The 16412-nt window shown below is 44.5% G+C and overlaps 1 long non-coding RNA gene across 1 annotated transcript; it reads right to left on the minus strand.

Annotated features, from left to right (window-relative positions):
• Positions 1-424: 424 nt before the first annotated feature.
• LOC309529732 lies at positions 425-16024 on the minus strand. Its single transcript, XR_014218389.1, has 4 exons — positions 15947-16024; positions 8493-8900; positions 2973-3094; positions 425-854 (listed from the first exon to the last, which is right to left on the minus strand). It is a non-coding gene; the product is annotated as an uncharacterized lncRNA (long non-coding RNA).
• Between the last annotated feature and the right edge of the window lie 388 nt (positions 16025-16412).

Below are 16412 nucleotides of genomic sequence, written 5' to 3' on the forward strand. Positions count from 1 at the left end.
TATCTGATGTTTAGAAGACATCTGAAGGCAGCCCTCTTTAGGGAAGTTTTTAAAGTATGGTGTTTTATCATGTTTTTAATATTCTGTTAGGAGCTGCCCAGAGTGGCTGGGGAAACCCAGCCAGATGGGCAAGGTATAAATAATAAAATTACGACTAGTACTACTGCTACTAGTACTACTACTACTACTACTACTACTACTATTACTGAGAGTAAGCCCCAAATAATTCAGTAGGACTAACTTCTGAGCAGATGTGTTTAGGTTTACACTGTTAGTTGGATACAATCCTAAATCTTTCTGGCTTCAACCCCATTCGGGTCTCCTATCACGTATATGCATGCAATATACATCCTGGCATCAAACTATCTTTTTTATATATATATTTTAAAAAATAACCAAAAAAACTTGCTGCTTCTGTTTTTGTTTGTTGTTTGCTCAGATAAGCGGTATGAGATTACCGCTTGTCTTTAATCTGTCACGCAGTGGGTGGGAACTATAAATAGCGCAGGCAAGAATGGGCCTGTTGTCTTGGCTATACATATGATTAGTGAACATCAAGCTAAATTCATTACAATAGGCTTAATTTAATTTGAACCGTCTAAATGTTCTCTCTCTGTGTGTGTCACATTTATGAACAAATTGCGTTGACATATGCATCTAAAAAATGGATGAGAGAGAACTCGTAGGACCACACCAAGAGAGTAAAAATCAGAATGCTAATCCATGCTGAGAGACAAAACCACACACACACACATCCCACACAAAACTATAGGAAACCAGGGAAATTCTTCATATTGCTCATTGTTTGAGGCAGCAGTACAAAACATTAACTGATATCGGTTTGATGTTCCTTTCTGCAAAAATAAAAAGAAGAAAATATCTACTCTTTTATAAAGGAAATCAGAACAAATCCGACTTGCCGCCCCCCTCCCTTGCCCTCTCCCCAAAACATTTTCCCTTATGAAGGAGGTTGGGAGACAGGACTACCCAGTATGTGCACCAGAGTGGTGCTGTTCATGTCTTGGTCTTGCTCATGAGTCTGTTCCTGAACAGGGCTGGGGAATATCACAGTGGAGAAAACAAGTCCTATATAAGCCCATATGAAACTGCCCTAGGGTACAATCAAATGAAAAGATTGATGGGATTGAGATACAGTGAAATCACGGAAGAGGAAAACGACGTTTCAGCTTAGCAAAATCTCCCTTATTGGAAATCTTTCCTACTGGCCCTTTGCAAACAACTAATACTTGATTATCTTCTGAGGTGGGGAGGGTTTTGTCCAGAACCCACACAACCACCAAAGCTGCTTAAACTGAAAGTGGGTAATATGAGGTGTAAAATCTGCCAAGATTATATATATATATATATATATATATATATATATATATATATATATATATATTTGCTTTCGTAGATTTTCACGGGTACAGGAATGCAGGTTTTGGTGTCTTCGGGTGTCTTCCCGTGTAAGAGTCGGGGTGTCTGTGCGACGTTTCGACGAGGTCTCACTCGTCATCTTCAGGCTGGTGCTTTCGGCTTCTTGTTACTGGAACAGAGCAGAATCTGGTGTTTGAGTTCCTATAAATACTGTTGAGGGGTGTGGTGTATAGCCTCCAACGTTCTGGGCAGAGAGGAAGTTCCTAGATTAGTGTGCCTTTTCTTCTTAATTAAGGAACAAAAGAAGAAAAGGCACACTAATCTAGGAACTTCCTCTCTGCCCAGAACGTTGGAGGCTATACACCACACCCCTCAACAGTATTTATAGGAACTCAAACACCAGATTCTGCTCTGTTCCAGTAACAAGAAGCCGAAAGCACCAGCCTGAAGATGACGAGTGAGACCTCGTCGAAACGTCGCACAGACACCCCGACTCTTACACGGGAAGACACCCGAAGACACCAAAACCTGCATATATATATATATATATATATATATATATATATATGCAGGTTTTGGTGTCTTCGGGTGTCTTCCCGTGTAAGAGTCGGGGTGTCTGTGCGACGTTTCTGGTGTGGTTGATTGGTGACGGCGTTCTGTGTGCCTCTGGTTCTGGTGTCGGACCCAGACCCAAACCCAGACCCTCTCCACAGACATATTACAGACTCCATCCAGTAGCCAAACTATAGTGGCACCTCCGGATGCTGCACCCCCCTGCAATCCCTACACAGATCTGGCTGGCACAAGGCACAAAACCATAGCTCGCCCCTATACACGAAGCCAAGCCAGAGCACAACTAAATGCAGCACAGCCATCTTCTCAGAAAAACTCTTCACAAGCTCAAGAGGTCAAGACACGAAAGCTTTAGCAACTAATCTACACTTAATGACCCACCCAGTGATATTCAGAATATCACTCATGAAATCACCCAAGATATCCCTCAAGTAATTAAGGAACAAAAGAAGAAAAGGCACACTAATCTAGGAACTTCCTCTCTGCCCAGAACGTTGGAGGCTATACACCACACCCCTCAACAGTATTTATAGGAACTCAAACACCAGACTCTGCTCTGTTCCAGTAACAAGAAGCCGAAAGCACCAGCCTGAAGATGACGAGTGAGACACCCCGACTCTTACACGGGGTCGCACAGACACCCCGACTCTTACACGGGAAGACACCCGAAGACACCAAAACCTGCATATATATATATATATATATTGCAAAATTCCCAGATTGGCAGGAGTCACTTGAGTGGCTTTCTTTTTCTTTTTGACATTTTCCCTTCCATTTTAAAGTTAACACTGATTCACAGTGAAATTCTCAAGTTATGGAAATCTTGAAGCAGTCCTAAGAAGCTGGAGGTGTCAGTGTAAACTCTTCCCCCATCCTTGTTAGTTAACCGGCTCATATAGTAGCATCTACGTTTCTGTCCTACATGATGCCCTGTCTACTGCTGGTTGGGAACAATGGGGGGTGAAGGAAGAGGGGAGATGTGGGGTGCCATCTGATAAGTTAATGCCCGGTTGCTGCCTTACTATTACTGGTGCTGCTGCTACAATAGGGACGGGGAAACGGTCAGTTTTGCTTCTCCCAGGTTCTCATCCTTCCAGTCTTCAGTTCAGTTCTCTACATTTCCACATCATTTCCCCAAATTTATCTTTAAAAAGAAGAAGAAAAAAGAAGTCCTTGTGAAAATCAGCATTTGGGTGCAAATTCCAATATGCACATTTTTGCAAAGCAACTTCTCTTAATATGTTAGGAGTTCAGCCTACACTCGAGTAGGACCATGGCAGAGACACATGCCCGATTGGCATGTTCTCTTCCTCCTGGTCGATCTTCTGGGAGCTTCAAAAGCTTTATTCAGCCCAAACATTACAGCGACCGATGCCAACCGACACTGGCACACTTAGGGATCCACAGAGTTTGCACATCTCGCGTGACAGACCTCAGCAACTCAGCATTTTGGCTAATCTGCTTTATTTACATATAAACACACACGGAGCAGTGCAACATGGCTCCCTCTCTCTCTAGTATCAGACAGCAAAGAGAAAAAGAACAAGAGGACAATAGTCCCACTTCAGGAAACACAGTAACACAAACATCCTGTCTCTGTCACTTCCCACTCTGTGGAGTCAAAACATATACCGTCATGTGATAGACAAAAATCCCATGACTGCAATCATAGATCAGGAATTCTAACAATATACAGTAACGCATTTCCATATGTTATTTTCACTCCTAGAATGGTAGCATTGAAGGGACCTGGAGGGTCATCTAATCCAACCCTCTGCAATGCAGGAATCTCAACGCGTGGTTCCCCATCCAGTCAAAAACCTTAGCAGACCCTGCTTAGCTTCTTAAATGTGCTAGCAGTTTTATTGTTGCACCACTAGAGCTGGACATAATCTGAGAATAGAATCACCGAAGAGTGCCACCTAGTCACTGTGATCAGTGTCTAGTGTTCATTTCACCTTTTGTAACTGATAATAGGACACCACCAGGAATAAAATAAACGACTGGCTTGATCTTTTCAGGGGCTCTGGGTAGGCTGTCCCCAGTGTCTGCCGCCCATGCCTACTATTGCTTGCCCCCTCTTCCTACACACGCTCATAGGAAGGCTTATGCAATGGCAGCAGTCTAAATGTATCTCCGAGGTCTAAGCCTTTCATTAAGAACAAAAAGATAATGATGGAATTTAAAAAAGTATCAAATAGCCAGGATCCAAAGTTGCTATGGAAATTGGTTTTCCAGTTTTTCAATACACACACACTATCAATACACACACACTATCAATACACACACACTATCAACACACACACACACACACACACACACACACACCACTAGAGATAATCTATGAAGCCTATTTAAAATAGACATCCCTCTTTGGATGAGCTATGATGCATTTTTCAGTTGCATTCTTCCTTCCTGGGGAATCTTTTAGGAGCTGTATTCCATTGGTACATGGGGCCAAACATTAATTTGTATCCATAATTTGCCCTAGCATGTGCATTTTGGTATGTATTATTTTGCTGAAGAACTGTGCTACAAAATTCAGAGAAGAGCAAATTTCAAAGAACGGCCGCTTTTCGTTCTGCATATTGTTTCAGAAAGTGCAAAATAGGGAAATTTGCCTTAAAATGCAAATGGGATTGAATGGGCGGTGTTCAATGCTAGTCCTACTCAGAGTCGACCAACATAAGTTAATGGGCATGACTACCTGGGCCTTACTAGCAGGAACCACTACTGCGTATTTCTTACTCTCATAGGAACCACTTTGGTATTTTTATTTTGCAAAAATGAAAAAAGTCTGGATCTACTCTTAAGAGAACTGGAATAACTGCATGTTTACAATGCAAAATAAAATGAGCAAATAAATGAATAAGGGTAGAGGGAGCATCTGGAAAAGTATATAAAAAAATTATTTAATCTGAAAATGTGCTTGTTGTGAATGATGAACAAGTTGTACCTTAGTCGTTTTGAAAAGGAGCCTTTTCAACTCGGCAGTAACATAACATTACATCCAGATTCCTCTAAGCCAAGAATTTCAATGAAGATCAATTAAGTCTCTCCTTAATTTAGTGGCTTTATGCCAGGCTTTGGGCATGAAGAAGCTGGCAAAGAAAATGATATTCAATTGACTTTTGAGGATTAGATGCCAGCCAGTGCATATTAATCAGCTAATAGCATGCACCCAACAGGTATCATGGGATCTCATTAATAGTGGTATGTGATTAATGCAATGATGAAGGGAGTGACCCAAAAATTACCGTTGATGTGGGTCTGTGCGGACAAACAGTTCACAGGCGATTCACAGGCAAACACACATATCTGTCACTTTTTTGGCTCCTCTATGCCATTTTTCTAATATCATTTTGAGACAGCAAAGTGAGAAAGGGAGGGAGACAGAGAACAGCAGCATTATTAATCATAGAGAAACATTCTGTTACTCAGCAATAGATGGCTATCAAAATAAACAACAAAAGAATCATTGCATAGCTGAGTTGGAAGGGACCCTGAGGGTCATCTAGTCCAACCCTCTGCAATGCACGAATCTCAATTAAAGCATCCATGACAGATGACCATCCAACCTCTGCTTAAAAACCTCCAAGCAAGGAGAGTCCACCATCTCCCGAGGGAGTCCATTCCACTGTTGAACAGTTGTTACCGTCAGAAAGTTCTTCCTGATGTTTAGCTTTTCCATGGACCGCCTGAATAGAGCCACAGACCACCAGTGGTCTACAGACCACAGATGGAAAACTTCTCTGGTAGCTGTAAATGCCCCCTGCAGAACCATCTTTTAGCCACTGGCTAAACAAAAGCCTTGAAAAAAGGTCATGTCCTTACTTTGCAAGGCCATAAAATAGCATTTTTGTTGCTGCGTGTTACACTGAAACCATTAATTTGGCCCCAAGTGTAGACAGGTTTGGCCACTAGCAACCAGGGGACAATGTTCCTTCCATTCTCCTAAAGTCAATACCAGCTCATTGGCCAAACATCTGAAATATCAAGTTGATCCCCACGCACCTTTATAACTGCTTATATGCTGGAAACAGCAGGCCGAAAGTCAGCCTTTTGTCCCTGTAGCCTGATATTCTGTTACTTTTTAAATATATTTTTAATGTGCTTGCTTCTTTTTATTTTATTTTCCATATGTTAAATGTTGAGGTGGCCGGATGTGTAGGAACTCGTTTTAAAATCTCAGCGCATCCGGAATATGACTCGTGCACTCCTGTATGTAATCGCCCATGTGGAAGTTCATTTAGCAAACATTTCCAAGGTGGTTAAGTGCTTGTTAAATAAATCTTTATACGACTGCTCAGATTGCCTGTAGGCTTGCAAAGGATCCCACCGCTCTCAGAGCCATCTGTTGGAACCTGGGCCGCACTGACTCATGATGAGAAACATGAGGAACGGCTCATTTGCAAGCATACTAATTCAAATTGGCTGGAGTTGTCCGTAAGCCAGTGAAAGAATCAGATTCAGAGATGACATCAACTGCAGCAGGAAGTCTACTGACCCCAGATCTTTGGCTGGTGTGTAATTCAGTACCTCTGCTTAAAACTAAGGCTGAGGACACAAGTTTTATTCTATAATCAGTGGAGTCTGAGTACTTCTTTTTCCTATGTGGTCCACACACACAGGCTAGATCTATTGCATGTTTTTTTGGCTGCTTGAGAAACTGATTTCATCTGGAAAGAAAAGCTTGTAGATTGATTCTGTGTTACCCTGCAGTGTGACCATCTGAAAACATATGTAGGTAGTCTCAGCAATGGAGGAGAGGTATCTGCCTACCTGCCTAATGACGTTAGTGGATGGGCACATACTGAGATCACAATTACCACTTCCTTCTTCCTTCACTTGGGCATGTGTAGAGAAGAAAAGGAATGAATAACGTAATCAAGAGCAGGGTTTTCAAGTGTGCATCAAGTAACCATACCCACCCTTGTGGGTCACAGAATCTAGAATCAATCCATCGTCATCATCATCTGTGATACACTCAAATACTGTAATCTATTGTTTTACTTAGGGTTGCCCTATTCCTCAAAGTGAAAATCAGGACAAAACTGTTGAGCTTTTCCCGGTTTCCCCAGACATTTTGCTGATTCAGTGAAAATCACGCCCCACCCCCTGATGTCATTTTGCTGCCCGAATCCCGGAAGTGTCCCGGAAAACCCAGGCATATGGCAGCCCTAACTGACACACACAGCTAGATTGGTCTGAAATTCATTGGCCATTCAGAAGATTTAAGGAAGATCATCTTAACAATTGACTCTCATGGAAACACATCGTTTACCTAACAAAAGGTGGAGCCAGCTTGTAATAATAATAATAATAATAATAATAATAATAATAATAATAATAATAATTTATTATTTATAGCCCACCCATCTGGCTGGGTTTCCCTAGCCACTCTGCTCTGGAGGGTAGGACTCAAATCAATGGCTTCAAGTTACAAGAAAGGAGATTCTGAGTAAACACCAGGAACAACTTTCTGACAGCAAGAGCTGTTCGACAGTGGAACGGTCAGTGACGTGCAGTGAATTTTTTCGTAGGAGAACAGTTAGGGCCAGAGGTGCCAGCTTGCAAGGGTGATTGGGAGTGGCAGTGATGTCGTTTGTGCGAGCATCATGCCTCCCTCCTTCTGCTGAGCAGAAGCTTCCCGGAAGGATGTGCTAGGGGAACATTTAGGGGGCTACCCTAGTCCCCCTAGTCCACTGACCCCATACCACTGCTAGAGGGAGGTCATAGGCAGCCAAGCAACTGTGTTCAAAGTGCCAGCCTATGAAGCAGATCTGATACCCACTTAGACAATTATCCCCTTTCCCTCAAAAAAGGACAAAGAAAGGTGAATATTTGCTTGAAGCTTCTGTGGAATCCTCTCCCAAGGGAAGTTCGCCTGGCGCCTTCATTATACACCTTTAGGCACCAGGCAAAAACATTCCTTTTTAATCAGGCCTTTGGTTGATCTGATTTACATCCCATGCCCTTTTAAAATGTGGGGTTTTTTTGGGGGGGTGTTATTGGGTTATTGTTGTTTTTATTTTGATTATGTATTTTGTGGTTTCATTTTTTGATTTTCTTCTGTGAACCACCCTGAGACCCCTGGGTATAGGGAAATATAATAATAATAATAATAATAATAATAATAATAATAATAATAATACAGTGGTGCCCCGCAAGACAAATGCCTCGCAAGACGAAAAACTCGCTAGACGAAAGGGTTTTCCGTTTTTTGATGTGCTTCGCAAGACGAATTTCCCTATGGGCTTGCTTCGCAAAACGAAAAAGTCTTGCGAGTATTGCGATTTTTTTCCGCTTTCCCCCCTTTTTCTAAGCCGCTAAGTCGCTAATAGCCGCTAAACCGCTAATAGCGCTAATCCGCTAAGCCGCTAATAGGGTTGCTTCGCAAGACGAAAAAACCGCTAGACGAAGAGACTCGCGGAACGGATTAATTTCGTCTTGCGAGGCACCACTGTAATAATAATAATAATAATAATAATAATAATAATAATAATAATAATGTGCATAAGTGCAAATGTAGAAATGCTTACTAGAATTGAAATAGAAATATAATCCATTTCACCACAGTGAGACAAGTGGCCAGGTGACCAATGTACCTTCTTGGTCCAGGTGATGGTCCAGCTGATGAGGAACTTCTAGGCCCCTCCTGCTCTCCCTTGTTATAGTTCTTTAGCTTTAAACATGGCAGCTCTTCACTCAGATGGTGCCTTCCAATAGAGGTCTGGCCTCCAAAAAGTAGGGCACTAGGGAGTCCAGTGCTTCTCATCCCCCCTCCCTACCTCTCTGGGAGGTTCAGAGAACAGCCTAGCAGAGCCAACGGGATGCCATTTCAAATATTCAGTATGCCTTCACCTCTGTCCTATGTGTAAACCACAGACTCTGAACACAGAAGAAAGGGACAGCAATATTGGAAGACCAAAAGCTCTGGGAACAATAACCTGCAGAGAAAGTAGAAAGTGGGGTCAAGGCACGCAGAGCAAGATCCAGAAGCCTCCCCTCTGGCTTTTTCTTTCATTCTCTGAGGCTCCGGAAACGCTGAGGAATCTTACAATCCATTTAATTAGTTACCTGGGGAGCTCAGCATCTACGTGTAGGGCAAACTGTGTGGTGCATGTTTAATTATGCCCCTTTCGTTCGACTGGTTCCAAAGAATAAAAGTGTCTGTGTAAGTTCCTTTGGGGGTCGCTGCCCACATTATGCGATGCATAATGTTCTTGTTATATCCTGTGGGGTTTTTTTAAAAAAGAAAGAGTACGTCTGTTGCGTTTTGCAAATCATGGGGTCTCGGCCCTTCCACAGTTCAGGGGCAAGCCCATGAATTACACAGTTTGCTTCTGATTCCATATAAGAATGTTATGAAGAGCCAAGAACTGCTTCTTCTGGAAGGACAAATGTATGGTGTGGGTGTGACCTGAGTTGGCAGTATATATTTTTAAAATAATAAATAACATCGATAAAGCTTGGTCTGCCCTTATCCAGCCCCTCATCTGCCTATCTGATAACCAGTCAGCTTCCCCCACCTTAGTCTCCGTGTTGTCCTTGTAGACCTCAGCAGGGAGGAAGAGGATGGGGAGAAAGTAGAATAGGTTGGCTCCACCCGGCATTGGCTCTGGCGCCACCTGCAGTTGGCCTCCTTGCCTACCAGTCCCAATAAGCACCAGCCATCACTGGTTCACTGAGGAGATGATAAGTCTCTGCCTCAGTGGGTCCTCATTCAGATTGCAGATAGAAGTTAATGTGATTGAATGTGTCTCTATAAAAACGAAGAGAAACCCCATCTTTAAAGATGGCTACCATATCTCCTTCTCAGTCTTCTCTTTTCCAGGCTAAACAAACCCAACTCCCTCAACCGTTCCTCATGCGGCTTGGTTTCCAGACCCTTGATCATCTTGGTCTCCCTCCTCTGCTCATGTTTCACCTTGTCAACATTCTTCTTATATTTTGGTGCCCAAAACTGTACCCAGTACTTCAGGGGAGCTCTGACCACAGCAGAATAAAGTGAAGGTAAAGGGACCCCTGACCATTAGGTCCAGTCGTAACTGACTCTGGGGTTGCGGCGCTCATCTTGCTTTACTGGCCGAGAAAGCCAGCATACAGCTTCCGGGTCATGTGGCCAGCATGACTAAGCCGCTTCTGGCGAACCAGAGCAGCGCACAGAAACGCTGTTTACCTTCCCGCCGGAGCAGTACCTATTTATCTACTTGCACTGTGACGTGCTTTCGAACTGCTAGGTTGTCAGGAGCAGGGACCGAGCAACGGGAGCTCACCCCGTCACAGGGATTTGAACCGCCAACCTTCTGATCGGCAAGTCCTAGGCTCTGTGGTTTAACCCACAGCACCACCCACTATGACTTCCTTAATCTGGGCACTATACTTCTGTTGATGCAGCCTAGAATAGCATACAGAGCTACAGTTTCCAGAATTCCCTGGGAAGAGGAATAGATTGGGAAACTAGTTCAGGAATAGCTGTTCTTGTAGGGGAACAGGGGTCTCCTAACAGCTCTTGCCACCTTTAACAGCCTACAGCTCCCAGAATTCTTTGGGGGGAGCCATGACTGTTTAAGATGGGAAGAAAGAGAAGAGGAAGTTGAGAACGGTGAAATTCAGAAGGAATTAGAAAATGGACAAGCAGTCTGAAAGAGTGTTTCAGTATGTAGAACCTTTTAAAGCAGAACCATGTGGCTTCTTGAGTTCTAGAAGCAGCACAATGCAAGGATGAGCACTGACAGAAACTGAAGGGAAGGCTTTGAGAGCCGCATAGGACAGAACTGTTAAAGAAAGAGACAATTAAACCCGAGGGATTAAATGCCCTCAGGGCAGCGGACAATACTGATGTTGCAATTGAGGCAGCTGAAAGTTGCAATTGAGGCAGCTAAAACTCCACTTTGATGGCCCCGCCCCACCGAGTGTACGACCCCCTGGAGTCATCCGACGCCCAGGACCACAGACCTCTAAGAATCCTTCTTTCGAAGAGGACCTAGCCAAAGTAATTAGGGGTTTGTCTTCAAACAGCAGCCAGCGGCCAAAAATGCAATCCCAAAGGGAGGGGCAGGACGCCTAGGGAAGAAGCCAGTGCGCCATCTGCAGGCAAGAGGGTCATTGGGAAATGGAATGCCCAAAAGCCCCACGCCCGACACCCCCACCCCCACAGGCTGGGAACAATAAGAATTCTCAAAAATGATTTCTTCTCATCTCTGTTCTTGCTCAAAGACTGTTGCAGCAAAGCAAGTGAACTAACTGTTTCTACCAGTTCATGGGTGGTAGAAATAAAAGCCTTTTCTCCGAAACTATTCCTTGAGTGTCTGTTGACTCCCACTTCCCTTTCCCAGGCACAATATTTTTCCCACCCGAGGGCAAAGCCTCATAAGGCTACAGTATCATAGTGCTTTAAATGTATGGCATGAATGTGGCCTTCATGAATCATGCTTGACTAAGATAGCAGTCTTTTTTGTCAATTGGTATGTGTGGGTGCTCAGACACCCCTGTTCCAGCGCCTATTCCCACTCCATCTTCTGAGGTCCCAAGGTGTGCACAAACACACTTTCTTCTCCCCGTGCCACAACTTTGGCCATTACTTGACTATTTAGCTGTCACGACTTATGGAGAATTTCAGAAAAATATCATTATTATTGTGCCCTTTATGTACGCTGATCTCCTGCTGCCTTTTAAAATTTCAAAATGATGCAGAGAATATGTAGCTCTGAGGAATTTCTGTGCATTTACTTCAAGTTTTTTTAAAAAAAGAAATGGAAAAGATTGTATAGCTTTCTTTCTTTTCCTGGTGAGAATTGATTGCTCTGAGAATAGTTAATACCCCTGAGAGGTTTTTTTAAAGCTTTCATTTCAAATTGCTCCTAACGTTGCCTATTAAAAACACTTTTAAAAAACCCACCGAAACCTTCAGGCCTAGAGAACGGAAATGAATGGTATACCACAGATATTTTCAAGAAAAAGAAAGGTAGTTTTCCCACTTCATTTTCCCCTAGAACTGTAGCTTCACGTCAGGCTCTGAGTTCGTATCAAACGGGGGGGGGGGGTACCAATTGCCTTGTAAACCTCTCCTCCCTCTGACAAAAATTAAGCAAGGCCTTTCCTGGATTTTGCCCAGCATTCGTTTGAATTTGACCTTCCATGATGGAGTTTTGTTTTCATTAGTGTTCTAGCGCAGTTATTTCAGTACCGAAGGAGCCTTATTAATCAATTCATTAATTAATTTCTTATGTTTATATGCCACCTTTTCCCCCAAGGAGCTCAAGGTGGTTCTCCCGCCCCCCATTTGATCCTGTGTGAGGCAAGGACTGGCCCAAGGTGAGCTTCAGGAACATGGGCGGGATCTGTGTGGCTGTCAACTTACAGATTTGAAAATAAGGGACCAGCAGCCAACACAGGTATGTTCAACTTCTGAGCCCCTCCAAGCCAAAGGCAGAAAGCCCAGCCAGCAGCCAAATGAAGCCTCAAGCGGTGGTTTCCACAGCGCAGCAACCCGGCAAAGGGGATGCAGCAAGGAAAACCACTGTCACCTCTCCGCTGGGAAGCGCTGAGCAAAGGCAAGTCCCCAGGCAACGTGGCCGATTTGATCGGCACAAGGCATGCAAGCTCCACCCCCCCAGTCATTCTTAGACTTCTTATTGGGTGAGCAACACGGCCAAGCAACACAGTTGGAGCCTCCCTCCTCCCTGGCCAGCGGGGAGGGAGGGAGAGGAGCTGCTTCCTATGAAACCCAGGAAATTTAAGGGACATCATCAATAAGGGACAGCAGCGGGACACAGCGCTGGGATAAGGGACTTTCCCACCAAATAAGGGACGGTTGACAGCTATGCCTTTTCCCCTCCTGTGAAAACAATACACACTATGCAACACACTTTTGGTTTTAAGTTTAAAAATAACTCATGGCTTTTACTTGGTTTTCTTGTCAGATTGTATGTACAAGACAGGCAGGTAATACTTATGTTACTAAAACATCCTTAAATGGTTTTGCATCCGAGACTGACTAATATTTGCAGAGTGGCTGAACAGTCGATAACTGGACTAACGGGGGGGGGGGGAGGGAACCAGCCTCAGGCATATGACATCACAGGATTCTATACTACGACATTAACACTTTGGAATAAATAAGTATTTTGGAAGCACGATTCCCACAATCCGAACCTTGTTCTCCCAGGTGAGCACTCTAACCATTACTGTAATGTTTTACTGTTGCTATAAAAGGTAAAGGTAAAGGGACCCCTGACCATTAGGTCCAGTCGTGGCTGACTCTGGGGTTGCGGCGATCATCTATCTCGCTTTATTGGCCGAGGGAGCCGGCGTACAGCTTCCGGGTCATGTGGCCAGCATGACTAAGCCGCTTCTGGCAAACCAGAGCAGTGAATGGAAACGCCGTTTACCTTCCCGCCAGAGCGGTACCTATTTATCTACTTGCACTTTGACGTGCTTTCGAACTGCTAGGTTGGCAGGAGCAGGGACCGAGCAACAGGAGCTCACCCCGTCGCGGGGATTCGAACTGCCGACCTTCTGATCAGCAAGTCCTAGGCTCTGTGGTTTAACCCACAGTGCTACCTGCGTCCCACTGTTGCTATGGCCATTGGCTAATGTGAATAAAGTTTTATCCCTCTCTCTCTCTCTCTCTTGTTATGCTTAAGGAGTGTTGCTGAATGGAATTGTATTACCTTTAAACCCCAATATGAACTTTAAGGAGCCACTTCCTAGTCCTGAAATCCTGTGAATTACATTACCACTCTAGGGAAACTTACCCTATAGGACTTATTTTTGAGTAAGCATGTCTCTTATTACACTGCACATCATATGATACATACGTTGAAACAGTCATTATTTTCTCATCCCTGGCCCTGGTCACCCACTGCCCTGTTTCTCCTTATTTGTGCAATTAAAGAATGTCATATTCACATTTTAGGGCAAGTTGTCAGGAGTTGGCATTATGCTAGGTATAAGCACCCTCCCATCTAGAGAACCCAACTGGGATCTGGGAAGAGAATAACTGGCACGTAATGGATGCCTCTCACCTCTCTTGATGTATTTATTTATTTATAACCCTTACCCTACACTGGCCCAGTTCACTGGCCTTATCCACCCTGTTGGATGACTTCTGCTGAGAGAGGTACAAGGGGAACATAGGAGGTGGCCTTATCCTGAGTCAGACCATTGCTCCATGTAGCTCAGTACTGCCGATACTGACTGTTAGGGCTTCAGACAGGGATCTCTCCCAACCTGGAACTGCATACCTAATCTGGAGTATAAACAGGTTTCTCCACCCCTGTTTCAGGGGCAGGTGTGCAAGACCCTCCCCAAACTGCCCTGGTAGGCATTCCTCTCCGTACCAATGGTGTCACATGAGAGTCTGGGCATGTGGTTATTATCGAGCTTGCGGTATTACTTCAATCTAGAGCATTTAACCAAAATAAGCCCCCCCTTTTTTTATTCCTAAAATGCAGAGAGCCAAAGGCATCAACAAAAGCAGGTGATTTAGAAAAGAGAACAATGAAAGGAAAATGTACTTCTAACTTGGCTAGTGCAACTGCCTCGCTGATAGCTCCATAAGCCAAGATGTACAACTTAATTACTGCCCTGAAAGACAGGATACTCAAGACAGGATCAGATTAATGGCACGCAGCATCTTCCCAAGATTGGGTGGCTTCAGACTCCGGCCAAAAGAGAAAACAAAACGAAACCCTCTTCCAGGCAGAATTTTTCCTTAGCATCTCTTTGGCCACTGGGGGCTTGGTGTCTAGGGGTGTTGCAGGCTTTGAAGGGCTTCTTCCCAGTGGATATTACGCCCAGAGCCTCTGTCTCCTGCCTGGGATTCTAGGACTAGTAGCCTCAGTCGATGGCAGGGGAAAATGATCCACAGGGACCTGAAGTTGCTCATGGTCACTGCCTGGGAAAGGGGGTAGCGAAGGCAGTGAAGGGAGTGCCCACAAGGTAGCATGGCTAGATGAGAAAAAGGGCTCCTTCAAGAGTTGTAGATAAGAGAGAGACTCCTGCAAGGGGAGGTGGACCTATAGGAAAATCACCCCCAAAACCAGTATTGTGATTTCCTCTCACCCCAGCAGGGGTAGGGACAGGATGAAAGAAAAGAGAGCGTTTTGGAGACTCTCTGCAGCTGCTACCTGGGCTCACTTGTCAACGGTTCTGATAAGATGTTTCTCTTCCTTAATTTATAACTAGTATCTTGTAAACTTTGGCTCAACCTTGCGTTTGGCACTGCCTAGCAAAGGGACACAGGTGGCACTGTGGGTTAAACCACAGAACCTAGGACTTGCCGATCAGAAGGTTGGCAGTTCAAATCCCTATGACGGGGTGAGCTCCCGTTGCTCTGTCCCAGCTCCTGCCAACCTAGCAGTTCGAAAGCACAAAGTGCAAGTAGATAAATAGGTACCACTCCAGCGGGAAGGTAAACGGCGTTTCCGTGTGCTGCTCTGGTTCGCCAGAAGCGGCTTAGTCATGCTGGCCACATGACCCGGAAGCTGTACGCTGGTTCCCTCGGCCAATAAAGCAAGATGAGTGCGACAACTCCAGAGGCGGTCATGACTGGACCTAATGGTCAGGGGTCCCCTTTACCTTCAGCCCAGCCCAGCTTCATGCAGCCTCACAGTTTAGGGGAGTCAGAACAATAAAACAATGAGATAAAACAATAAATTAAAACAACAAAACGAAGCACTAAAAGGGGTTAAGAAATAAAATGGAAGAGAGGATAAAAACAAATGCTAAGGGTTGGTTATAGAGCAGAAACTTGCCTTGGAGTTGGCCTTAGAGCTCAACACCCTGCTTCAAGCATTCAGCAGCCATCTTCCCCTCCCGAAAAGGCGCCTACCTATTTTCCTAGCTGTGTGGGTCTGTGCTGCAATTGTAGTGCACTTGACAACTGTAACCTGTTACGAATCTGATAGGTTTCCCCCAGGAATTCTAGAAATCATGAAATTATGACTGTAGTCTTTCTCCTTCCATATTAACAGGGAAACTCACTCACCTTGCCTTGGCCTGGCCTGGGAATGAGTTGTGGCAGTAGCAACAAAGCAAAGGGCACGTTATTGGTGGCCTGCTCTGCTACACAGATGAGGCCTAGCAGAGAGCATTGTGATGAGAGCCTCTCAACCCTCTGATGTCATGAACTGTGATGTCAAATGCCTTTATGACCAAGAGTTATATAAAAAAAAACCCACACCAGGTTCTTTCTTGGCCCCTTTACACCTGAGGTGCTCCTGGCCACTTCTGTTTTCACTCACTTATGAGGAAGAGGTAGTTCTGAGCGCTTATTGCTAAGTGCCAGTAAGAGATCTCTGAGTCACAACATTTCCCCGTCTACCGTATTCTAAGCCATGTTCCATAAAGTGCACCATGTGGCTACTGGCCATTATAATCTCTTACTGCCAGCAAATCACAGATGGCTTGTTGTATTTGCTATTAAAAGTAACCATCCACGAACGAGGCCAGGG

Source organism: Podarcis vaucheri (assembly GCF_965113315.1).
Source record: "Podarcis vaucheri genome assembly, chromosome: 3".
NCBI classification, from domain to species: domain Eukaryota; kingdom Metazoa; phylum Chordata; class Lepidosauria; order Squamata; family Lacertidae; genus Podarcis; species Podarcis vaucheri.